Source organism: Bactrocera tryoni, chromosome 3 (assembly GCF_016617805.1).
Source record: "Bactrocera tryoni isolate S06 chromosome 3, CSIRO_BtryS06_freeze2, whole genome shotgun sequence".
In the NCBI taxonomy this organism is placed as follows: Eukaryota; Metazoa; Arthropoda; class Insecta; order Diptera; family Tephritidae; genus Bactrocera; species Bactrocera tryoni.
Window position 1 is genome coordinate 79,873,648 of NC_052501.1, and position 27,139 is coordinate 79,900,786.

A 27,139-nucleotide genomic window follows, 5' to 3' on the forward strand; every position below is an offset into this window, starting at 1 on the left:
TTGGTCGGAATATTATTATAGTTCATCGTGTAAGTTGCTAGTGTGGAACATTTAAAAAAGAAGAAGTGACGTTTACTCTAATACCGCACAGCTGCTGTTGTCTTGTTTTCATTCGTCTCTCTTTCCTCTTCTTTCTCTACATTTTTAGGGAACTTTCAAACAAGTTATGACTTTTTGGATTCTATCACGTGAAAAAGCATCTCATCTTCCATCCGAATCAACTAAAAAGTGAAAATTGATTTTTTGACACCTAAGCCCTCTGTCCGTAGACCAGGTCACATATATGTATATCTAAAAGATGATTTTTCAAAATTCGAATTATTAATGGAAATATATTGGGTAGTCGAAAAAGTCTTTTGGTATTTTGTCAATATAATAGATGTCGTTGTAGTCGTATATCTCCAGGGCTACCAATCATATTGTGTCATAGCATATAGTGTTGGAAAGGGGAGATTTTAGGCTTCATTTAACCAAAAAAAATTCGACTAAGTTGCTAAGTTACAGCTGTTCATAAATAAGTGAAAACAAAGAAGAAATTCGCTAAAAAAATTTTGTAAAAAAAGGGAATAATGCCACGCAAGCCACCAATGAAATTTGTGAAGTTTACGGAGACGATGCTGTTTCAGTACGTGTAACACAACAATGGTTTGCTCGCTTCCGTTCTGGAAATTTCAATCAGAAAGAATCCCCCTCGCTCTGGTCGACCTATCGTTGAAAAAGTCGATGATATTATGGAAAATATTGACCAGAACCGTCACATAAACAGCCATGACATCGCTAAGCAACTTAATCATCATCAAATGGTTTTGAACCATTTAAAAAAGGCTGATTACGAAAAGAAGCTTGATATTTGGGTACCACATGAATTATCTGTGAAAAATTTACTGGACCGAATTAACATTTGCGATTCTTTGCTGAAACGAAATGAAAGCGAATAATTTCTGGAGCGAATGGTAACAGGGGAGGAAAAGTGAATCAAATACGACAATAATGTGTGAAAAAGTTCATGGTCCAAGCGTGGTGAAGCTCAACAAATGGTCGCAAAGCCAGGATTGACGCCTCGAAAGGTTATGTTAAGTGTTTGATGGGATTGGAAAGGAATCATCCACTATGAGTTGCACCAGACTGGTCGAACGATTGATTCTACATTTTACTGTCAACAACTGATGAGATTGAAGCAAGCATTCGAAAAAAATGGATACAACTGATCAACAGAAAGGGTTTCGTCTACCATTAGGACAATGCTAGACCACACACTTCTTTGACGACTCAGCAAAAACTGGGAGAGCTTGACTGGGAAGTTTTGATGCATCCACCATATAGCCCTGACCTCGCACCATCGGACTACCATTTGTTCCGGTCAATGCAAAACTCCCTTAATGGAGTAAAGTTGGCTTCAAGAGAAGCCTGTGAAAATAACTTGCCGCAGTTTTTCGCCGAGAAACCAGAAAAATTTTATACTTATGGAATAATGTCTGTAGCGGAAAAATGGCAAAAAGTGGTCGACCAAAATGGTACATATTTGGTTCATTAAAATTCATTATAAATATAAAAAAATAAGTTGAAGTTTGATTAGAAATACGAATTTGAGGTCGGAAAAAGGAAGGCGAAGGGCATGGCTGAATTTTTAAGGGTCAGGAATGGTTTCTCTCAGTTTCCGGCGAAACTATGAATCTTATAGAAAAAAGTTATATGACAATGTTATAGCTGATAAAAGTGTCTATAACTTTTGTTTATAGTCTTTTTTCACATAACCTCAAAATTTCTGTGAAAAATTCACATAACTAAATTTTTGAATATTATATTTTTATCTTGTTCTAAAAAATTGTATTTCACGAAATTTGGTGGAAACTTACTTTCTTATATCCCAAACATGCGGGTTTTTTAATCAAAATATTTGAAAAATAAGCTACCAGCTCCAAATATTAGATAATTTCCTTTAGCTGTGAAAATTCTTGCGTGCAACAGCTTCACTAATTTCTTACTTTTATTACTTTTAAATATTTCTAAAAAAAAAATCATATTCACTGTAATTATACCTCACTACAACATTGGCCTGATTTAAAGTATTTACTTTTTATAACCTCATGTTCTCAGCTATTGTTCCTCTCCACGTCAATAATTTTATTTATCGGCTGTTCTCATCTCTGTTTGATTGTTTTCAATTTGTTGCCATTTAATTTTGTTAATTATATTATACATTTTGAATATAATTTCGCTCCACACACCGTTTTAATTAGACACCCTTAATTGCTTTTTGAATATGCATTAACAACAACAATGTGTTTACGGTTAATGTAGAAAAGTGTGCTTATTTGCAACACGTGCTGCCAGTTTTAAATCACTTTACAAGCATTTTATAATAGCGAGCAAACACATGTACATATGTATATCTAATTGTTACATGCTTTCTTTTAATATATAAGTATATATCATATATGAATTTAAGTATGTAGGAGTATATATAGCATTGCATACTGGCTCAAGCATACGAATGCATGGTAAATTGGATCACAGAAACAGCTGCCTTTCTATATTCTTTTCGCTAATTTCTTCCTAATGACATTTTAAAGCCGCTAAGGAAATGAAAATGAGATGAGAAGACATAAGAAAAAACCCACAATGAAAAGATCAAAACAACCTCGAATGAGAGACCCCCTTTTGATAACGACCACTGCAAATGTGTTATGGATTCCGATTTAAGGAAACGCACCTTGCTGCTGTCCAGCTTGTTGATGTCCTCGTAAGAGTAAAGGCTGACATTACTGCCCTCTTAGAAGTGCGATGGACGGGACAAGTACTGAGATGAGAAGGTCCTTTTGGAATTTACTACAGTGGCCATATAAATGAGCGTGCGCAAATTCGGTGTGGGAGAGAAACTCCGTCGCCAAGTCTTGTCATTCACCCCGCTGAATCAACGTCTGGCCAGAATCCGCATTAAAGTGAAGTTCTACAACAAATCTCTGATTTGCTCCCACGCCCCGACGAAAGAGAAGGGCAATGTGACCAAAGATGTCTTCTATGAGTTCTTGAAGCGCACCTATGAGAGCTGCCCCCGCCGTGATATCAAAATTAGCACCAGGGCATATATGGTACCTTTGGCACAAAGGTTGGTAAATTCAGCTTCCATGATGAAACATTCCCAAATGGGTTGAGACTGACCGACTTCGCCGGGGCCCGAAATGTGGTTATCTATAGTACTAGATTCCAACATAGGAAAATTCATCAAACTACCTGGCTATCTCTGGATCGAAAAGTCAGCCACCAGATCATGTTGTGATAGACGGAAGAAACGTCTCAAGTGTTTTAGACCTGCGTACGCTCCGAGCCTCTGACATTGTCTCGAACCAATGTCTGTTGCAGCCAAGATACGCACCAGCCTCTGTGCAGCAAAAAACGCACGTCAACAAACACAAGGAAGGTTCGACGTCGAGAAGCTGCAATTACAACAGACAGCCGAACGATTTTCTACTGGATTTGCCCTCCTGATCTCTAAGAGCACTCATCAGCAATCGGCATAATTGAACTGTGGGACAGCATTTCAGACTCCTTACCTACAGCTGGAAACCATTAGTTTTCCGAAAAGTCAAGAGAACAGCTGCTACGATGAGGAAGGAGTGCCGCATCGCAATGGAGAGAAAACAGACTGCAAACCTCGCAACGTTTTTTTTTCTTCTTGCTTGCTAAAGACGCTCTAAGTTTCTATTGTATATGATTCTTAAAATTTGAAAATATTATTCAAAACTTTTTATAGAATTAGAAACAAAGTTTTCTATTCAAATAAATAAAATATAATTACTGTACGCTTATTTTAGCGTTTTCCAACCATCCTTCGCATTTATCTACTATTCAAGCAAGCGAAAGGAGCCGAGCTATCAGCCAGAAGTCGTCAATTATGACAGCTTTTTGATTTAATTGACAGTGGTTAATTGAATTTATAACTTCCAACATCAAATATGTGTGTGCGTGCAAGGCTGTGAGTGCAAAAGCGAAAAGCGTGGTAAATAGAGAAGTGCAACGCATCAGCTTGACAAGTGTCAGAAAAGCATACGCACTTCTATTGAAACGCGCCGAAAATAGACGAGCCAACAACTCGGCGCTCAAAGCAAAAACAATTTCAGCGGCGAAGTTTTCCAATAAAAGCGGTTGTCGTCGTTCGAGGCGCAAAAGGCGTCAATCTAAGGAAGAAATATACCCCGTGAGACTCATAGCCCGTCGTACATCCCACTATGCAGCGTTTCTTCTGCTGTCCCATTTACCACAATTCCTTTTCATTGAATTTTGCATACCACTCCCTCGCTTCCATTAACAATCGACGGTCTAAATGAATTATGAAAATTGAATTTCCTTAGAAAATTTTGTAAATTGTAAATTGCCTAGCTTTTCATTTACTTACTCACTTACTAACAGGCCTTTTGATTGCTGCTGCAGTGTTTATGTGCGTGGGTTTGGAAGCGTTACTTTTTGTTTTTAATTCTTGAACCCGTTCTTCTTCTGATTTTTATTTTTTCCTATATATACATATATGTACATACGTATAAAGCCATATTTTCGATGAGCTCGAAAGAAATTTGTTTCGAAAAAAAATATTACTGAAAGTCATAAATAGAAGACCGTTCTTTTACTTTGACTAGCGAGAGAAAATCGTCGTCAGAAACATATGTATCTGTGTCTTCATAGTCTTTTTCCATTTTTTTTTTTTCAATTTTAAATTTTTTTTAAGGAAATATGAATAAAGAGTCTTTTATCCACGTTGGAAATCACTTTTTCCTTCTAGTTGAAGTCGAGTTGCTTTATGCGGCGCCTGAGAGGCATATTGAGAAGCAATCGAAGCTGGTCTAGGCCCGGCAGATGTATAAAACACTGAGAAAGCCAGCAGCTGAAACAACTTGTAAATAAGTAGCTGTCGGAAAATACATTAATCAGACATATGCACGTCTAAAAACCGTTTCGCTACCCCAGCAGTTCTTTTCCGCACTCAGTTACGCGGCAGCAGGCAGCAGGAATGAGCCACTTTAAGCTACTGCTGGCAGGTTACAACATTGCAAGGTTTAGAGATATGATCAATCTCCCCCAAGATAAATTCCGTCTACTCATCGCGCTTTATACAGTGCACTGCAGGCTCAAGAAGCACTCGTCCGACATGGGCATAGTCTGTTGCGCAAACTGCTGGTTTTGCGACATGGAACAAGAAGCTCCAGAGCACCTGTTTCTAGATTTCCCAGTAGAAGCAAGCTCAAGGCCCTACCATCCATCTACGTTTAACCATCACCCCAGTCGCACACAGTATGGTCCTGGAGTTGTTCGGAGTGCTGGGCCTTTGTGCCCATATGTGATATAGGAGGGGGCACAATAGACCATACTATGTCGCAGTGCTGAGCCTCAATTGTTTTCTATCTACCCACAGTTATCAAGTTCACTACATAATCAGTGCATAGTCGTGTTTGTGGGCTAGTGCTGGGTTCTTCAAATTTTAAGCGGAAATAAGGTATCAATTAGTTTGTGATTGATACCGGCATTATGGTTGTCTACGATTGACAACGATTTAGTTTGCAGACCCCTATTGATTTTCTTGAGGTATCCTAACGATCCAGCCATGTCCGTTTGTCCGTCCGTCTACGATTCAGTCGTTCAGCTCTCATGAATGATCTGAACTTTTCCACCCGTCCTTTTATCACTAAGGACCTGCTAATTTGTCGGATCAACCGATATCGGTATTTTTCCATCCTTTTGCGGTGGATCGCATCGTCTATACCGAAGGCTTTCATGGGCATCATTAATCACCCGGCTAGCACCACTAGGGGCGTGGTAATCACTCAAAACGCACTTTGTAGTTTTTCGTATCACCCTTTGGCGGTCACCAGCACCAAAACAGGATGCACTGGATGAGGGAAACTATTAAAACTAGGTGGCCCACATGAGCACGTTAGTTGAGGGTGTCAATCGTTGATATACATATGTTGAGGATCGTGAGGTCGAAACTGCTCGTAATAAACTTCCACGTAACCACAAGTCCAAAATACCGACATAAAGTGCTTGTATGGAAAGCTTTTTTATTTGCCGAGATACATATTATCAAAAAAATTTGACGCGAGGTATTATGTAAGATAACGGTTCCAATTTCCGAAGATGATTCAGATCGGATCGCTATAGCATACAGCTGTCATACAAACTAAACGATCAGAATTACGTACTTGTATGGAAAACCTTTTCATTTGTCGAGATATCTTCATCAAACTCGGCTAGGGTTATTAACTTAGGTAACGGTGTAATCCCTGAAGAAATTGTTCAGATCGAATCACTATAGCATATAGTTGCCATACGAACTGATCGATCAAAGTTTTTGTGAGGAATCTTTTGTATTTGTAGAGGGTATTATAATAAAAGTTTTTTAATGTTTTTGTTTGCTAATATAAAAAAATATTATTAGTACTAAGCGTTGATAGAAAATATTTCTTTCAAGGTTTGGATTAAACTCAATTAGTAGCGCTCACTTACTTTTAATTGTAGAATTGTAAGCTCCAAAATTTCCCTATTATATGTTTACAACAAAGCGCTGGCAACTATAGCTCACACAAACTCACATGCACATATTTGAAAAAATATATTTTTATTACTCTTTAAATATTTCAAATGAAATTAGTTTTTATTTTTACACAGTAAAACATAATTTTTACAAAATTTCAATTTCTGTTTATTTATATTCTCATATGTAAATACATATGTATGTATATTGTTATTTATTTGAAGCTATAACACGCGCTGAGCAATTACAAATGCCACTATAAAGCTTAATTATGCAAGTAATTAACAAATATTCTTCTCGTGCACTTTTGCTTTTCATCTTTTGTTACTTTTGTTGTGCTGCCATTATTATTTGTTGTTGTGTGCAGCTGAGTTACAGTTAATTCATCACTTCCGATTGTGTGACTGAGCACAGAAAAACTGACAAATTTATATTTCGAGCTCACTAAGCATACAAAATAAAGAATAAGGAATAAAAAAAATATTTTTTATTTAGAACTTTATGAACTTTGAGGGATATTCCACACGAGTTTTGATACATTTTTCAGAACAAAAAAGCTGAAATAATACATTTTTTAATGAAAAATTTCAATATTTTTTTTAACAAAAAATTTCAATATTTTTTTAATAAAAAAATTTCAATATTTTTTTTAATCAAAAATTTCGATATTTTTTTTAACAAAAAATTTCAATATTTTTTTTTAACAAAAATTTCAATATTTTTTTAACAAAAAATTTCAATATTTGTTTAATAAAAAAATTTCAATATTTTTTTTTAACAAAAATTTCAATATTTCAAAAAAAACAAATCACGTAAAATTTCACCGCGTGAAATGCGCGCCAAAATAACCCGCACATCTAACGGAAAGCGCTAAGCGTGTTACTCACACTTGTCCAACGTGCTTGAATGCCGACAGACGACTCAGTTCAATGCGCAACAGTCGTTTAGTAAGTAGGCGAAAAAATCATAAGAAATCTTATATCAAATATGCACACAACGACGTATGTATGTAGATATGTAAACACGCCTATATATATGTATGTATATAAAGGAAGTATGTATGCAAGTCACTGTAAGATTGCATGTTTCGAATAATTTGTCTAAACCGTCGCAGTACCGGAATTCGCGTACCTGCAAGAGAGCAATTCATATCACATATGTACATTCATCTGTATATCGTTAAGTAGATATGTATGCATATTATATCTATAGCCTATGTATACTTGTATATACAACACATCTGGACAACATTACGTTTTCTGGACTCACACGTTGTCGCTACAAGTGTTTAGAGCTTTATTATTATTATTATTATTTCGGTGTGCACAAATAGTTTTCTTGCATTTCTATTTACATTACTCGCTTCTTTCAATCATAAAAAAGTCGAAAAATAATAAAAATAAAAATAACAAGTAAGGAAGCGCTAAGTTCGGGTGCAATTGAACATTTTATACGCGCGCATCTTGCATAAATCAAAGTTAGGAAAATACCTTAAGGTGTACAATATCAACCAGAGGATTGGAATCTAAGCAACTTATATACTATGGCACAATATTTGCTAGAAAACCCAAAATTATTAATAAGGTAGTATACGGAAGTTAAGGTAGTATTGACCCGATTTTATCTATTAACTATTATCATGCCACGTACTAAAAAATGTTCCCTGTGTTTCATTAAGGTACCTCATATACAATCACCAATCATATGGAGCTAAGTCAGCCTGATATCAGTTATATGAAGGCTAGGTCCAGTTTTCGTCCGATTTGATCCATTTTAAGGAACAGTATACCTGTTATGATATGTTCTGTAATTTTCATTGATATAACTAACAACATATATAATAATAACTAATAACAAATATATCCAGCATAAAGTCACATGGAAGTTTCAAAATCTTTATATAAGGTATATGGGGGGCTCAGTGAAGTATTGATCCGATTCAACCCATTTTCATACTCAGAATTACCATTGTCAGGAAACGATTCTGTCTGACTTTCAATTGTATGTCGCACACATTGACCGATATTTCCTGTCAAAAGTCAGCTTTAGATACTGTGGTCCACATATTCAGTACCTACGGACTTTAACAATTTCGGATGGATTTTGACAAGAATAAAGTGGTTGTAGTCCGATTTCGACCATTTTCACACTGTGATATAAGATTATAGGAAAAATACCACGTAATGAATTTAGTCGAAATCGGTTAGTCAGGTTCCGAGATATGTGATTTCGCCAAAAAGTGGGCAGTGCCATGCCCATTGCCCAATTTTCACACATGCTTCCATACAGCCCTCTTATACCATCTCGGAGGTAAAATTTAATGTCTCTGGCGTAATTAGATGTTTATTTATTGCGCTTTTAGTAGTTTTGAACAGAACCGTTATATGGGGAGTGAGCGGGGTTATCTTCCGCTTGTGCTCAGAAAGATTGGTTGTTCTGGCTTAAGTAGTTTATGAGATATATACACTTAACTTATGAGAGGGCTGGACCACGCACACTTTTTCAAAATTTCCAGCTGGCTACTGCAATCCTCTGTGTCAAGCTACAGTTTCATATCTTATTTTGGTGTTTAGTTATGGCACTTTATAGGTTTTCCTTGAAAGGGCACTTTGTGTGTGTGACAATGGTTCGATTACGCCCATCTATGGACCCTGTCTTACTTTTATGTCATGATCATGTGTACCAAGTTTCATCAAGATATATCAAATTTTACTCAAGTTAGAGCTTGCACTGACGTACGGACGGACAGACAGACAATCACCTAGATTTCAACCTATATTTATCTCGCTTGGTTTTAGGTGTTACTTACAACCGTTAGGTGAACAAAACTATTATACTCTGTGGCAACATGTTGCGAGGGTATAAAAATGCGCCGCACTTTGCTTAGAAATTGCACGTTATTTACGCTCTTTTCGTAAACAGCTAATTTTTTATGCAAATTTGTATTCAATAAAGAATGTCAACTGTTCAAATATACGTAGTTACATACATACATACATAGCTACATTTGTGCGAATAAAATGCTCGAGTGAAGCATTTACGTTAAGTACATCGTATAACAGTGCGAGCGATCAATTGATTATTGATTGTCGGTGTCAATAAGGGCCGAATTTGTTGTTCAAAATAAATAGAAAGAATTTTTACTTCAATAATTATAATATTTATACAAGAAAACGTGCTAAACAATATACGAAATCAAACTTTCGGTCCGGCAGAAGAAACTTCACAGCTGAACATATTTGCTACTGTTATCCACGAAATTCTATAAACAGGTAGCTTGCCTTTTACATTTCGGGATTTGGCAGTCCTAGTGTTGCAATCTGGTCACCCTAATATTGAAATCTATCAAATCACAATTTTGTCATAGAGTTTGACAGTGCTACGATGAACTAAATTCAATTTTTGGCGACGAAGCTCCATCAGGGAACAGTTTTTATTGATGGTATGATTAATTCACTTGAGAGCATAGATCACTCCAAGACTAATTTCAAGAATGTTATCCTAAATCAGTTGTTGTTCTGGAAACTATTGATGCTGTGTGCAAACTGATATTGCAAGATTGTTACGCGTATGAGCCCGAAAGTAAACAGCAGCCGACTTTATGGTTGCTTCAAGATGAGCCGAGTTCAACAAAAGTTGTACGCACACGAAGCATTTCTAAGGAAATGAACGTCTATTTTTGTTGTCGAGTATCTGTACATGTCGCTACCGTAGCACTAGAAAAATGCAGTACAGTAAATTCTGAGTTGTAAACAACAAAACCAATTGCTTGCTAGTTGTCTCTCAAGAAATCAGGAAAACCAATCGCCGCAGACGGATCACAATGCGAGCTCTCACACATTGACTGAAACAACTGCATTTTGAGCGCTCAAAACATCGATTTGATGAGCCATCCATCGTTTAGATCTGATTTTGCACCCAATGACTACTTCTTATTCAACGTTTTTCGACACCTGACCGTTCAGAACCCATGTTTTATGGATAGCTCAATTTGAGTGGCAAAAGTGCTTCGACAATTGCTTCAAAGGTATGCAAAGGTGGTTAGATCTTAATGAAAAATATGTTGAAAAACAATAAAGCGATTTTCGATGTTTAATATTTATTTTGATTCTCTAATCCCGAAATATGAAATACAACCCTCGTAAGACAACTTAAAACCTAAGATAAAAACCTCGCAATTTGATGATGGTTTTTTTTTAGCTACTACATATTATTGACTGAAAATAACTGGTTGGGGAATTAGTGTCAATTTAATTTCAATACTTCAAAGGGTCTACGACGTTTCTTTCTGAGTGTTAAAAATTTCGTTACAAACTTCGTGGCAATTTTAGTATACCCACTTCTGTGTATAAATATTTCATATTAAGAATACTATTAAAAATATTAATGACTAAGAGCACATGTGAAAGCTTTTTAGAAAAAAAAAATTCTATAATAAATAAAGACAATAAATTCTAAGTATATACACTGTAATCCGACTAAAAATTGCTTAATGAAAGACAACCAACGATAACAGGTTCCAAACAAAACAATAAGACCAAGTAGACAATCCATCAAAGACATTTCAGGTTTTTTTTTTGTTTGGTTGTGTATATTCAAATAGCTATTCGTTTATTGATTTGCGGTGAAATTCCCCCAGGCAATTCTTGCAACATCATGATTTTCGACGCATAAATAATATTTGAGCACAATAATTTGACAAGTACATACTATATATTTTTACGATTTCTCTAAACAATTGCATTAAAAACTCACTTAACAATATAAACCCGCAGAGAAAAAATAAAGAACACGATTTTTTTTAATTTTTTTTTTTTTACTGTCGTAATACAAATTAAGGCGGCTGAGTTCAAAGCTTAAACTGAAACGTCATCTGGTGTACGTGTATGTATGTACTTGTATGTAAATACCAGCACACAATGGAATTTATTTAATAAAATTAGGTGCGTGGGCGGATAAAAGCGTACATAAAAACGTAGAACGTCTTTGGCTGCTTGTAATGTTATAGAGTATTTGTCATAATTGGATAGTAAAAATAGTAAAAAAAGGAAATATTGTATATTTTATGTTATGTATATTGTTCATGTTAAACATTAACTGCATTAATTGTATTTAGTATAAACACATCTCAATAAATTTATCACTTAAAATGTATATGATTTTTCATCACTTAAAAAAAAATCGTTTAAACTTTATGTTCAAATTCCAACTTCATATGATATAAATCTCTAATGTTTATGTCACAGGATAAGCATTTAATCGCGTAAATAATTTGTATTTTTGCGCTAGATCTCAAACTAGAAATATAGATAAGTGAGTATGTTATTCATGCACATGCAGAACTCCGCGTTGTCACCAAAAGTGCAAGCGCAGTATTAGTTCGTTTGTCTATCGGTAATCGATACTTTCACTTTTTAATGTCAGTGGTCTCTATTTTAAACTTACTTTTGCTGTTTTTTTTAATTAAAATTGATTTAATTTTGGAATATTAATTATCGAGTAAAATAACTAAATTGTGCTCTGACCGGAGACCGGACACTGGAGAATTTAGTAAAAGTGCGCCTTATTACTCAGAAAGAAATAAAAAGTGTTGTGCTTTATCACTGCGGTTGATCCATGACATTTACTGTCGGATTTTGAAGTGGTTTTTTTGTATACAACTGCCGTGAGTATATCACTCAATTTATATAAAGTCTTTGAATTTAGTTTTAAATACAAAAATTTCATTGAAACCTTCCTACTTTTATTTTTTGTTTTATTAAATCGTTTAAAACTCTGAAACAAAGCACTTTTATGAGCTGTTCGTGTAGAACTTTTTTCTACGAAATTTAATTTCTTACAACTTTTCCTTTGAAAGTTTTTCGATAAGTCCAAATGTTGACTAAATTTTTCCAAAAATATGTGAAAAACGTGAAAAAGCGTAAAGGAAGTACTTAAAGTCAAATTGAAGGACTCAAATATTTAGGGATTTTTTTTTTCATGAGTTCAAAAAGAAATAAAAAGAGTTACAAATAAAACACATATGTATGTACATATATGCACACATGTCGTATGCGCATACATATATTTATCAGGAAATTAAAAGAAAAATTTCAGAAAGTTTTAAGTTGCACGAAATTGAATCAGAGCTGTGAGCGTATTTATGCCTCAAATTAACTTGCTGCTCTGTGGCTATTTAAGTCATATAAGCAACGTGGTCTAAGTTAAGCACTAATGGCCACGAAAGGGTGAAGCGTTTGCCCTGCAAAGCGGTTTTTGCGCGATTGCCATGCCGATTGTATGACCATCCAGGCGATTTGTGCCTCCAATCAACTTGCTGCTCTTTTGCTATACGAAATAGATAAGCAGCGTCACTTCTTGAGTTAGAGTCTTTATCTGAAAATGCTGTTTTCAGAATTGGTGTGAAAAAGTTTTCCGAAACGTCTGAATTAATCGACTTGAAAATTTTACACGATCTTCTTAAATATATTTTCCAGGTAATGATGGAAGGAATAAGAATTTTGAATATTATTTTTTGCCCACACTGATGTACCATAAAAATAGATAGATTTCAAAATCGACAAGAAATCAAAATTTTGACCAGTCTTTCGAGCATTACTTCAACACATTTATAGTAAAAATATATTTTTTTGTTTCGCTTTTTAGTTATTTTTTAGCAACAAAATCTTCGTCATCGGCAGACACCTTTATTTGGTGGGCCTCCTTTAGATCGCTTACGCATTCTAAGTGATCGAAATAAATCGCCCATTATTAAAGTACATTAGTCAGAGTCAGAATGTACATTACTTTTTTTATTTATGAAAATTAAATTTTATTAAATAAAATGCCTCTAAGAAACTAAAAAAACATCTTTCTGATTTGCAAGTAGCTTTGTAAAAGGTCTCGCAGGATATTTGATGTTTTAGAAGTTGATTTATATGTAGTTTCTTCAACCAAAACAATAAAATAAACCCATCAACAAATTCAAAATATATTTGTTTTGAAATTATTAATTACAACACTGATATAAGGATCTCACAGTAGTATTGGTATATATGTATATGCTCTACTACTAAAAGTGTAAATATAAAAAATTATGTACGAGAAATATACAAACCTTTGGCTTGTAAAAAATAATGCCAAAACTAAAATATATACACGTACTTATTTATTACACTTCACTGTCAAAGTACACAATTTTAAAATTTTCAGTTTTAGAATTTCTCTAAAAGTCTACTAAAATTTTTTTATTTTTCACAATTTTATTGCAAAACAATAACTGTTAATGTTACTAAATAATTTTTAAGTTTTGCTTTTTTCCATTCAACCTTTTTTCGGCTCAATTATTTTGCAATATCGCGGATTTTTTTATTAGACTGATATGAGACGACCTATCATAAGAGGCAGCTAATCTCCAACTAAAAGCCCTACAGATTTTCTAAGTACTTAAATAAAATTAAAGTAAATCTTGTATGTAATGTAAGTAGTTTGCTCAAGCAAATAAGAGCGCTATTGTTTTCGTTCAAGTGGGAGGCGTAAAAAATACCCTGCATGAAAGAGAATTTGTTTGCTGAAATATTTCTTAAATTAAAATGTAGCTGATGAATTTGCTAGAAATATTTCTTAAATTGAAATGAAACTGATGAATTATTTTTGCTGAAAAAATTGAGATATTGAAGGTTATGACACAATTTAAACAGTAAGGCTTTCTGTAAATATTTCTAGAAGTATTTGAGACGACTTGTAGAAGCTCGATTCAAGTGATCTGCCTTCTGCGATGTATTTAAGGCGTATTCTGGCCTAGAAATTTGAAAAATTCGATTTTTCGCTGCATATTTTCAAAGATTAGACCTTCAAAAATGTGCACTCAAAAGGATTTTTAAAAATTCGTGTTCTTTTTCGGAATTACAGCGGGTTTTTTGACGTGGCGTGGCTTTGGTTTTACATCGTTCCATTTTAATATTAAATATTTTTAAAAAATTCGAAAAGGTCAAAAAAAGTATTGAAATGATATATCAAGTCGGCGACATTTTATGATTTTTTTTTTTGTCAAATTTGAAAAATTTGAAAATTTGATATTTTCAAAATGTATACCTTTAAAAATATGCCCTAAAACGGATTTCAAAAAATTCGAGTTATTTTCGGAAATACAGCAGATTTTGTGAGGCGGCTTGGTCTTGTATACAACACTCTATCGCGCCTGCCTTCGATTTTGGAAAATTTTAATATTTAAAAAAAAACTCGAAAAACTTTAATAAAGAAGAATTTTTAAAAATTTTCATTTCAGGGGTTGAAATCATGTCAACCAGGTAGCACCGTTTTCTTTGCTTCACTCCAACTGCCTGTAATCAGACGACTTTTTATTTTTTTAAATTTTTTTTTAAATTTTTTTTTTATTCATTAAATGCCAATATCAATCACATAAAAATGGATCATAAAAATGTTTTTATTTTTTTAGCTTGAAAATTGCTCAAAATTTAGTCGTCTATACCAAAATGGCGCCTTAAATATTTATATAATCAATCATTTCGTAGCATATATTTAGGCGCTTTACCTTTTTATTAGCAATTTCTCTCGTCCATCAAAGTATTTCATAAATTCTCAAACAATAAATATAAGTAAGTACCACTTTTTCCTTGCCGTTCATTGATTTTCATATGTCATGTAGGGTATAAAATGCTTACAGTGCATTGCTATTGAGTAATTATTACTATTACTAGTAGTGCAATGATTCGTGCTTCTTCTTTATATACTATACATAATTATATATTTCAATACGTCAATAGTATTTCCATTTCGAATGTTAATTTATTGTTTTTTAATGGTTGCAATCGGCATTTGGTTTGTGCGAATAAAATTTACTCAAGTGCAATTAATTGGCTGCGAAAATTCTTATTCTAAAAAACAGCACTGCATTTTGATGTGAGAAAATCATAAACTAATTGTTCTAAAACTAAGATTTGTAATTAAAGCGGCGGTATAAATAAACTGAAACAAAGTAAATGTTACTTGAAAATTAACTTTAAGTCAATATTTTATTGATATGTTCACAACAAAGTTACAAGCTCTTAATAACAATAATTTGTTATTGTAATGTAGAATTAACTTTTGTTATTATCTTTAATGGTTCTAAAATAAAGTATGTTGGAAAGAGTTGAAATTCTTTGGAAATAGTATAGAATTTGGCTACATACTGCCTAAGAAACTGCTCATTTGTCGATGCGATCAATATCGGACCACTCTAGAGTATACCCGCCATACGAACTGATCGATCAAAATCAAATACTTGTATCCAAGACAGTGCTACAATATCGGATAAAATTGTTCAGACCGAACCGGATAAAAATATCGAAGAAAGAATTTGTCTCATTTTTTGAATTTTTACCAAGTTTCGTATGCAAAATCGGTGCGAATGTTGGCAAAGGCTTGCGGTGATTCAGTTTTATCAAAAATACAAGCCTGCGATCGTTGAAGACATGGCTCGTTCTGGATGACCTTCGAACTCTTCAACTGATGATTTTGGTGGATATTTTGAGTATGAAACGCGTTCTTTCTCGACTAGTCTCGATAAAGCTGACTTCTTTTTCAAAAAGAGTAAGTAAACAGGTCTCTTTAGACATGCTTGATCGTGCGGATTGCGATTCCACATTCATGAGAGCATAATAAATGCCGATGAGACATGGGGAAAAAACGAGCCTAAACCAAAAACACCACGCCAAAGCTGCCCAAAAATCAAGGTGGATGCTCTTTTTTCGATATTCGTAGCTTGGTGCACCAAGACTTTATACCGGAAGGACAGACGGTCAATAAGGGGTTCTATTTGGCCGTATTAAGGCGTTTGCGTGAGAACATCCGTCGAAAATGATCAGAATGGTAAAAAAAACAAACCATTGATCAACCACCTATTCAACAGATTTGGATCCGTGTGATTTTTTCTTGTTCCCCAAACTGAAATTTCCGGTCCGTGGAACCTGTTTTCAGTCGATCGAAGAAATAAAACAAAAATCACTGAAAGAGCTGAAGGCCATTCCAAAAAGTGATAATGAAAAGTGTTTCGAGGACCGGAAAAATTGTTAGCACATGTGCAGGGGCGGATCCAGAGTAGAATTTTGGGGGGATACTATATAATTACTTCTACTGGTTCCATGATGATTTTTGTGGCATTTTGGAAATAATGTATAACTATTAGCTTTTTGGCGGTTCCCATAAGTGTATTAAACTTGGTGGGAACCACTTCGAAGGCGATAAAATTAATATAGTTTAATAATTAAATATTAAAATTATAATATAAAATATTATATATAAAATTATATAAATTCAATACAATTTTCGTAGACTTTTTTGACACAATGTACATATGTAGGATTATGAATTCGATTACAATGATAAACATTTGACGAGGTCACGAAGAAAGTAAACCATAGAAATTTTTATTATTGGATTTCCATTATTGAGAAAAAAATATGCAAATATTTCTATTATTGAGAAACAATTTCACATTTCATGTAATATTTTAAAAACCAATTAAGTGCTCACATGACAAAAATGTTGTAATTTGCATATTTGTAAATTACCAGCAATTCACTTGCCAATAGGCCGCCTAGAACACTCGCACACGACCCACAACAAATCAAGTAAGGCATTTTATGAATTTAAATACCGTTAAGTGACAGCACACGATCTGAAATGCGAACATTGCCGCCCATATAGCCTATAAAAGGCTACTAGCTTCTCCTATGCACATATAACACATACACACACACACACACGAGTGCTCATGAACTTGACTCGTAAATGTCGCAAATTTTATTGGCTGCCATTTGTAGGCGCGACAACTCATGCGCCTGCGAACCAATTAAAATTCATTTACATTTTAATTTTTTCCTGGACATGACTAACTGAATTATTTTGTAAACAAACGACATATATGTACGTGACACATACGTAAGTACGTGTGTGTGCATAGATATGTGTAAATTATTGCTTATTGACTTATTGACTGACAAATCCTTTAGTTGGAAATCACAACAAGACATTTTCAATTTATTGCTTAATACTTAATTAATTCAGATACTCAGTTAAAGCACTTAGAATACAAGCACTGTCATAAAGTTAATTTTATTTAATTTTTTTCGATATTTTACTAATAGTTGTTTACACACTCAACAACAACAATATAGCAATAAAAGAGTTATCTACAAGTTTTTCATCAGTTCCCATGTACTAAGTACTATAATGCAAACATATGCCCTTCTCAGCTTAACGCACGCGACCGATCTTTTGTCGAACAGCGCCTCTCTTATGTTTTTGCTACCTCACCCACCCCACATTTTACCCCACATGCCTATATTTGCCTAATTGATGCTCATTTTTATGGCATCGTTTGCTGTTGTTGTTGTTTTTATTCTGCTATGATTGTTTGCTTTGTGTGTGAACTTGACCAAGAGGGCGATATAAAATATTTAAGTTATGCAAACAAGCACACACACACAAACATATCGACATGTAGTCTTATTAACATATATTTGTATATTTGTTGACCATTTTTATGCTGCGCCGCGTTCAATGGCATTGGTAGCGCGCACTCAGCCATGAGATTTCAATAAAATACAAGTATTGACGTGATGGAAGTGATGCTGTACTATCCGTATTTATAGTGGCAACAACAAAAACAAGCAAAATTGTTGTTGTCTAAATATTTCTTCCTATTGAAAAATTGCAAAGAATATTCCTAAATTATTATTTAAATGCATTGGCTGCAATGGGCGCCAGTGGAAATGCACACATGCTTATAAATATCTGACATGACAGTTGTAAAGCTTTGATTAGCATAAACTAACGGCAAACACAACAAGAACAGCAAGAAACATGAAAAAAAACGGCTACACCGAAGCTATAAGACCCTTCAGAAATACAAAAGATTTCTTATTACAACTTTCATTGGTCAGTTTATATGGCAGCTATATGCTATAGTGGTTTGATCTGAAAAAATTCTTCGGAGATTGCATCGTTGCCTTGGAAAATAACCCTTGCCAAATTTGATGAAGATATCTGGCCAAATGAAAAAGGCTTCCATACAAGCATTTGATTGCGATCGCTCCGTTTGTATAGCATACAACATATAGTTATGCTATAGTAGTTCTGCATCGGCGATTCCGACAAATGAACAGCTTCTTGGGGAGTAAACGAAGTATGGATCACTAAAACGGTTGAAATCAATTTAATTTATGTATATGTATAAATGCTTGCATTGTTCAGATCGATAAGATAAGGTAAGAGCCAGCACTGACCAGGCATGGTGCATGTTTCTCTTTTATAGAGCCAGCTGTCAACCATCTTCACGTGAGGTCATCTCATGACTTGTAAATCACATCACATCGAGACGTAAGAGTCACCTGAGCACTGGCAAGGCAAGGTGAATGCTTTACTTTTATAGAGCCAGCTGTCAACCATCTTCACGTGAGGTCACCTCATGACATTCAAATCACATCACATCGAGATGAGAGAGCCGACACTCTTCAGGTATGGTACCTGCTTTTCTTTTGTACAACCTGCTGGCAGTAAGCTTCCTGTGAGGTCACCTCGTGACTTTCAAATAACATCACATCAAGGCGCGATTCATACTGTGGGTAACCCAGATGCTTAAATCGTAGTCCTGCTAAGGCGGGACAAGTTCACAGGAGATGTACCATTGTTTTCCTGGTGCCCTGTTTTAGACATTTCCTGTCTTCCCGATCTGTCAGCCCCATCCTGTATTCACATTGTGTTCCTACAGTCTCTTCTATCGAGTGCCAAGAATTTTGTGTATTTCCGAACTACCGTTTTGCGCATGACTTTTGCCGTTTTGAACCCAGGTAGCTCGTTCCATCGGGTTTAGATTTTCTTTACCACGCTTCCATCGAGATCGACGTATAGACAAAGCATCGCAAGGCTTCCCAATGTTGATTACGTTTTCGGATGTTAGTCGTACACAATTCTTGACCTTTGTGTCCTGTTTTCTAGTAGAAGTGAAGTTGTTCACCTCTAGCAATTAGTTCTGAGATCATCATAGGGCCCCTACGCGTAAGATTTCACCTTAAGAAAATAGGAAAAGCGTATTCGACGGAATGCAGAGCATGCGCAGAGGAGGAGTAGACGCTGGAACGTTATTTATGCGAAAGCCCAGCCTTCAGCCGAATGAAAAAGAACATATTCCACTGCGCCCATATATTTTTTCAGTAGATCGAGGCACTTTTAAGCTAATTATTATGGTATAAGAGTTTCATCATCGATTACCAATTACCACCAGCATTTGCTTGCAATTGCCCCTCTTGTCCATGCAAAAGCGCTTGCTTAAAGACGAATTCGCTCGATTGGACCAGCTATCAGAGTAGTCTGTAGACGTAAAGAAAAGAGGGGAGAACCAAAGACATCACATTGTGGCAGGAATGGTGGCAAACCTCAACCAAAGGACAGTGGACCCACAGACTAATTACGGACATCCATTCGTGGATAGATAGACCACTTAGGGACCTAGACTTTCACCTAAAGGAAATACTGAGTGGTCATGAATGCTTCAGAAGCCATCTGTTCCGATTCCACCACGATAATATAACTCTGAGGACGTATTTCTTCAATGCCCTCGTTTTTCAAATGTAAGACTTAACGATAGTTTTTCGGTGGAAAATTTGACAGAACTCATGTGTCAGTATATTAGGCAGTTCGTGTGTTAGATGAGCCTTAAAGTCTTTCTCTTTCTCATGAAATAATAATTAATCCGGGGGTTTCGTGGGAGGGATATGCGTTGGGAGTAGATTAGGTTTAGCGGATTAAAGTTGCGCACTCCGGCTTTTGATGCTTCCTTTTGCTTTAAAAAAAAGTAGTAAAAAATTAATAAAAAATACTCTCTTGCCTTAAATAAAAGAAGTGCACACATATCTATGTATGTTGGAAATATAACCCCCCTGTTGCAGAGGGTGAAGAATAATTATTATAGCGTGTAGAATTATCTTGAATTATTTTTCATTTAAACCTCATTTAAGACTTTACAGTTATGTATATTTAAAAGCGTTTTCTTATTTATGCATTATTTATAAAATAATCTTCCTCCCTAATATTTACTCTAAGAATTACCCGAAAATCATTGTTAGCAACCTGTTGCATCACTATGAGTAACATATTCCCAAAGGCAACCGAAATCAATTGAAGTAACATGGTGCCTGCACCTGCCACCGCAAAAATTCCGTTTTCATTTCACCATTTCAGTTACTCGTCTGCATTCCCCAGAGGCACTTTGTCGCTGAGCCAGAAAAACGCACACAAACACAAAAGCAAAACATAAGCTACTATACAGTTAGAAAGCAGAGTAACACATTTTCATCTACATACACACACGTACATACAACTAACGCTGAGCCGCTTTCAACGGTATTTATGCGCGTACTTACCTATTTTGGAATTCGCTTGTGTGTGGCAAGGATGTTGACAAGGATAATCGCTGCGTGGCGTCTACTTCGGCTGACCGTGCTTTCGTGGGAATTGTGGTTGTGGTTGAACGGTTATTTATGTTGTCTTTCTTATTGCTATTGTTGTTGTTAGCGTTGGGTTGTTGCGTGGGTGGAAATGCTTAGCGTTGAATTCCTGTGGGAAAGCAATAGAAAGTGATTGTTATAAGAAGCTCGGTGCAATTAAATAATGCGCTATGGCTTTAAAAGCTGCTTATGGTGGTAATTAATCAGAAATTCGGCATAATATTTAATTTTGGTTTTATTGTTTTTAATAATAGATTAACTACTGGTTACATTTGTTTACTGGAGATGTTTCAAAATTGCCCGATAAATATATATAACATATTTTTTTTTGTCTAAATAGAGCGCGATGTCATTGTCAGTATTTTGTGAAAAATTTTCAAGCTTTTTTATTATGGGGTTATATTCACTTGGAGCTCAGAAAAAGGCATATTTTGGCACTGACATTTCTTGAAGGAACATTTTGTAGAGTAAAAAAATAAAAAATAAAAATCAGTGTACTTTAATAATCGAAAATAGATTTTGAAATTTTTTTATTACTTTGATTCAGTAGCCGATCTTCAAGAGAACCTCTAAAAATGTTTTTGGCGGAGGAGAAAATTGTTCGGCTTAAAATTATCTCAAATCAAAGAATCAAAAAAAAAATAATTTTTGCTATAGAAGAACACGGATAATGGTTGATAGACTTGTCAAAGTTTCATTTTGGTCAAATAGTCGTTTTTTGTGAAAAAAATTATTATCAAAAACCTCTTTCCTGCAGCGATTACAACAAAAGTAATTAAGAAGATCGTGTGACAATTTCAAATCGATCGGGGTCGCCGTTTCGGAGAAGTTTGCCTCATAGTCTCCGAAAACAGCGTTTCGAGGAAACTGCTTTTAACGTTTTGGTAGAACTATTTGCAGAACAAATTCAAAAATTAAATTTTTCAGAGAATATTTTCAATAAAAATTACATTCGATATATTGGGTGGTCGGAAAAGTTTTTTCGCATTTTGTCAATAGATGACGTTGCAGTCGTATATCTTCAGTGCTACCAATCATATTGTGTCATACCATATAGTGTGGGAAAGGTTAGATTTTAAGCTTTTAACAATTAAAAATTAAATTCGGGGAAGTTGAAAAAAGTTACAGCTGTTCAAAAATGAAATAATGAAGAAATTCGCTATATTTTAAAATTTTTATATAAAAAAGGGAAGAATGTTTCGCAAGCCACCAATGAAATTTGTGAAGTTTACGGATATGATGCTGTATCAGTTCGTGTAGCACAACAACGGTTCTTCGCTTTCGTTCTGGAAATTTCGAAATTTCGATTTACACTGATGGAATAATGTCTCTAGCGGAAAAATGACAAAAGGTGGTCGACCAAAATGTTACATATTTGTTTATATATTTATTGGTATAAATATAAAAAAAATAAGTTGAAGTTTGATTAGAAATAGAAAAAGATTATTTTCGACTACTCAAACGTATTAGAGGGCGGGGTCCGGGCTTACTTTACAAAATGTTTTGCTAAGATATGCCTTGCCAATGTGTTTGAAGTCTTTGGAGCCGATTAAACTAGGTCAAAAATTCTTATAAGTACACTTATACATATTTCCGAAAATATTTGCTGGGTTAAATTCAAATTATCGAAGTATATTTTCATATGTATGTTTACTATAAAAATATGCAAAAAATAACATTTTTTGAAATTCACACTTGGATATAACACTTTAAGAAACTCATTTAAACGATGTTTCGGGAACTCTTGGGTAATTAACCAGTGATTTGACGGTTAGTTGGCTTGCTCGGTTATATTTCTCATAATTATCTCTAGCAAGTGTTATAAAAATTTGTGTGTTCAAAGCTTCTCATAAATCTCAAATATTTTTTCTTCGTAGATGGATGACCTTGCTCAGTGATTGCAATGTTGATAAATTTGTTTTCACATTTCCAAAAATCACTTTTTGTTAATGAAAATAAAAATCGCTAAAGCCTATCTCGCTTATTTTTGGCATAAAATAAATATTAATATTAAAGAGAAATATTTTTTTGCTTTAAAAATATTATCGATTAAATCAGATATATGTTTTTTGTTTTTAATATTGTATATTTCTCACCCAAATTGTAAAGCGAAAAATATAAAGCAAATAGCCGCGAGCTATTCAATTTAAATATTCGCGCATTCGCGATTGAAAGCAGAGGCCGCTTCATATGGTCTTAACTGGTGGATACTGCTCTGTATAAATACATCTGTATGCGCGTATGTCAAATATGGTATATTATGTAAACATATACATGCTGTTTATACACATATTTCATATATTTACTACTGAAAGCCTTAAACATATATATTAACATATGATTATATGCCATCCACAATATGCTTCTTTTGGCACTTTTATAAAATGGCAAAAAAATAATTTCTTTGCTATTTGTATGTCAAAAAATTTCGAAAATTACATAAATTTAATGTATCGTCAGCTAAAACCTAAAACAACGTATCTTCAAAAAAAATCGAAATTGATGTTTTTCTTGTTTACGATTCACTACATCGTATGATATATATGTAATAGGGTGTTTTTTTGTAATATTAATTTTTTTCAATCCCCTCATGAAATTTCCGTGGAAACACCCTAAAAAAATTCCCTGAAAATTTGAGCCCTTAATATTAACATTAAGGACTGGGTCAAGATATGCAAAAATTTTCTTTTGAAAATACACAAAAATCGTGATTTTTTATCTTTAAATTTTTATAGCTCAGAGGCAATTTATGGCATCGCTTTAACTTTAGACACATATGTACTCGTATTTCTCAGAATTGAACACTCTACAAAAGTGCCCATTGCGACAAAGTCGAAACTTACACCGGCGAGTTAGTACGGGCTCTAAACCTGATTTTTCCACGAAAATCGCATTTTTTGGTATTCATTTCGTAAATGACACCAGCTGTAGAAAAAATATAATTGACAAACTTGTGGGAAATTTTATTTGCTACAAAAAAGTTCCGAAGGCAAAATCGCTATCTTAATACTACTCGAGGTATTCGGCATTTTAAGTAAGGCTTTATGGAATTTTCATAGATGGTATGTAATAAGAAATCTATGAAAATTCCATCCATATGTCTATAGGTCTACTCAAAGTCTTTATATTTTTTGCGTTATACATTTTTGTATATTGGGTAGTCGAAAAAGTCTTTTCGTATTTCTTATCAAACTTTAACTTATTTTTTTATATTTATACTAATAAGTAAATAAACAAATATGTATGTACCAAATATTTTTACTAGAAGTTTTACGCTTTCATAGTAAAGTTAAATTCTTGGTGTAATTGAACTCTAAATATTTATTTTTACACATACCTATACCTGCTTAGCCAAATATACAAATAATGCAGGTTTTTGTTTAAAACGGCACGAACAGGCTTTAATGCGAAATTGTTAGCAAATTCCAACTAAAATATTTTGTTTAGTTAGTTCAACATTAATTACAATAGCAGTAAAGTAAATAGTAAAATAAATTAACTTGTTAGAAAAACACATACTATTTAGGAATTTGAAATTTGTTTTATTTTTTTGTTTGACAAACTCTGCATTGTAGAAAAAGTAATTAATCGAAATTTCAATGAATTAAAACTTTATGTGCAAAATATGGTAAAAACTGTAAAAATTTATATATCCTTGTTACGATAATTGTTTCTCTGATTGATTTGAAACCATAAATTCGATACATTTTGTATTTCTAATGTTGGAAAAAGAGCTTTCAACTGATGAAAATATTAAAAAAAGTGAAGGATATGCTGCTTGAAAGATAAGTGCTATAGAGATGGCAACAGAGCTCGACAGCTATCGCGAGTCCGTTCGAATGCTTTTGGTGGATATTTTGGGTATAAAATGCATTCTTGCTCCACTCGTACTGATAAAGCTGAATTTTTTTCAAAAAGGGTACCGTAAACAGGTCTCTTTGATCGTACTGATTCCAATATCACATTCATTGGGAGGATTATAACTGCCATGGGTTTATGGGTTTATGAGTTTGACATGCAAACAAGACAACAAATCATCGGAATGCTCATTATCATGGTATCAAGCCACGATTGTGACCGAATTTTAAGCCAAAAACGCAATAATTCCATCGACCAAGCACGGTCTTCATCAGACTGGGATCGAATGTGATATTTTCTTGTTCCCCAAACTAAAATTGCCGCTCCGAGGAAAGGTGTTTCGAGGACTGGAAAAATTGTTGGCATAAGTGTATTACATCTGGTGGGGATAACTTTGAAGGCGACAAAATAAATATTGATGAATAATTAAATATTTTCCATTTTATTTACAATTTCCAGGTAATTTTTTGTCACAATCTCTTTTTTATTGTACTTAACTCTGGAAGTTAATTTCAAATTAAGGCACTAACCGATGAGAAAGAAAGAGAGAGGGTAATTATTTTTAAAGGGGCAGCAAACGGGCTTTAAAGGGAGCAAAGACCGTTCTGAGGAGAGTATCTTTTGAAAATTTAGACATAAATATTTAAGGCATCTTATCAAACAAAATGTTGGATATTATCATCAAAAACTAATCGTTTATGGACAAACATTTTCGAATTTAAACGTTTAGGACTCGAAATAAATAGAGAGATATCCCACACTTCATTTCAACACCCTCGCTTAGGAGAAAGAATCATTTTCACGATTTTATCCTCAAAAACCTTTGGGACACAATTATAATTTTTAAAATTTCTGGGTAAACTTAAATTTAAAATTTCTTGAATATAGAATCTGCATTTTTATATTTTCTCTACAATCAGTGGCTTAGAAGTTATAAGCTATTTCGGCGGCTGCTTGCTACAAGCTTCTGGTCGCCTGGTAGATACCTAAGGTTTTGGCACCAAATTGAATGCAATTTTTCTGCAGCGGCGGCGGATGCATTAAAAATTTGTGTGGTGGGTAGCATACGCAAAGGGGCCAAATTGGGAACACGGATGCGGGGCATACACACGGACCGGAAATAGGAACAGATCACTGACCGGAAATGAAATTACGGTACTATACTTCCGGTTTGAAAATTTAACAGGATGTCATAAAGCGGAAATGGGTGTAAATTTACTTCCGCTTCAGAAGATCTGGATAAGAAATGAAATTACGGTATTCCACTTTCAGGAAGTCATAAGCCGGAAACGGATGCATATTTGACTTCCGTTTTACAACATCCCGAACGGAGATTACCGTCCATATTTTCCAGCTCAAAAGTATGATCGGATGTTAGAAAACGGAAATAAAATAAACGGAAATGACAATTATATCCGTTTTCGGTTTATGACTTATTGTTATGTTTTCAGACCGGAAGTATAGTACCGTAGTTCCATTTCCGGTCGAGAACCTGTACCCATTTTCGGGCATTATACATATATGCCCGCTTCCGTGTTACTACCCATTTCGCTCCTTTTCGTATGCTACCCACCACGCGAATTTGTAGTGCATCCGTCGCCGCTGCAGAAAAATTGCATTTAATTTGGTGCCAAAACCTTAGATACCAGAAATTTGGAAAAATAAAAATGTGTTCCAAATCACCGACTTTTAAAGAAATTAGGCGATTCGAATACATTGTTTAGTTAAGGCATGAGGTTAAAGCTTTGTAACTAAAATATTGGGGTTACAAAAAAAAAATTGCGATCCTCAATTTGCTTCATTTCATTTAAAACATTCAACCAAACCCTTCAAGTGGACAGACCAGCCCTTCATTTGGGAAGCTGAGAATATCTGGAGTAATAATAAAGACTCGATTTTTCAAGAGTTCTACAGAAAATCTCATAAGAAATTCCTTTCCAGCATGAAATCACTCCCCTTACCAACCCGGATTTTAATTTTCCCGAACATATTAATCCACCCCACAAAAGTGCATAAACGTATTTGAGCAAAGAGCCACAAGTGGTTGCTACTGTGTGCTTAGAATGCCCGTAACACAGTTCAATGAAATATTTGATAGAAAAATAAGTAAAAATTATGGTCGCCATAGTTCAGCACGAAACATCTGGTGTGAAAAAAATTATTAATCGACGTTTTAGACGAGTGTGAAGGCCTTTGAAAATGGTAAAAAGTGGTAGAAATTCATTGTAGGCTGAAGCTCATTGGAAACGAAAAATAAAGTAACAAA

The 27,139-nt window shown here is 34.4% G+C and overlaps 1 protein-coding gene across 6 annotated transcripts in view; it reads right to left on the reverse strand.

Annotated features, from left to right (window-relative positions):
• Positions 1-27,139, reverse strand: part of LOC120771429 (synaptic vesicular amine transporter) — a 58,230-nt gene that overhangs the window by 29,899 nt on the left and 1,192 nt on the right. Inside the window, exon 1 of one of the 6 annotated variants that reach the window (XM_040099425.1) lies at positions 6,499-6,645. The gene's annotated coding sequence lies outside the window, so the exon portion shown is untranslated. Of the gene's footprint in view, positions 1-6,498; positions 6,646-7,413; positions 7,463-13,622; positions 13,738-20,931; positions 21,125-27,139 lie in introns of those variants that run through there. The other 5 variants (XM_040099421.1, XM_040099424.1, XM_040099420.1 and 2 more) reach the window with 5 other exon arrangements.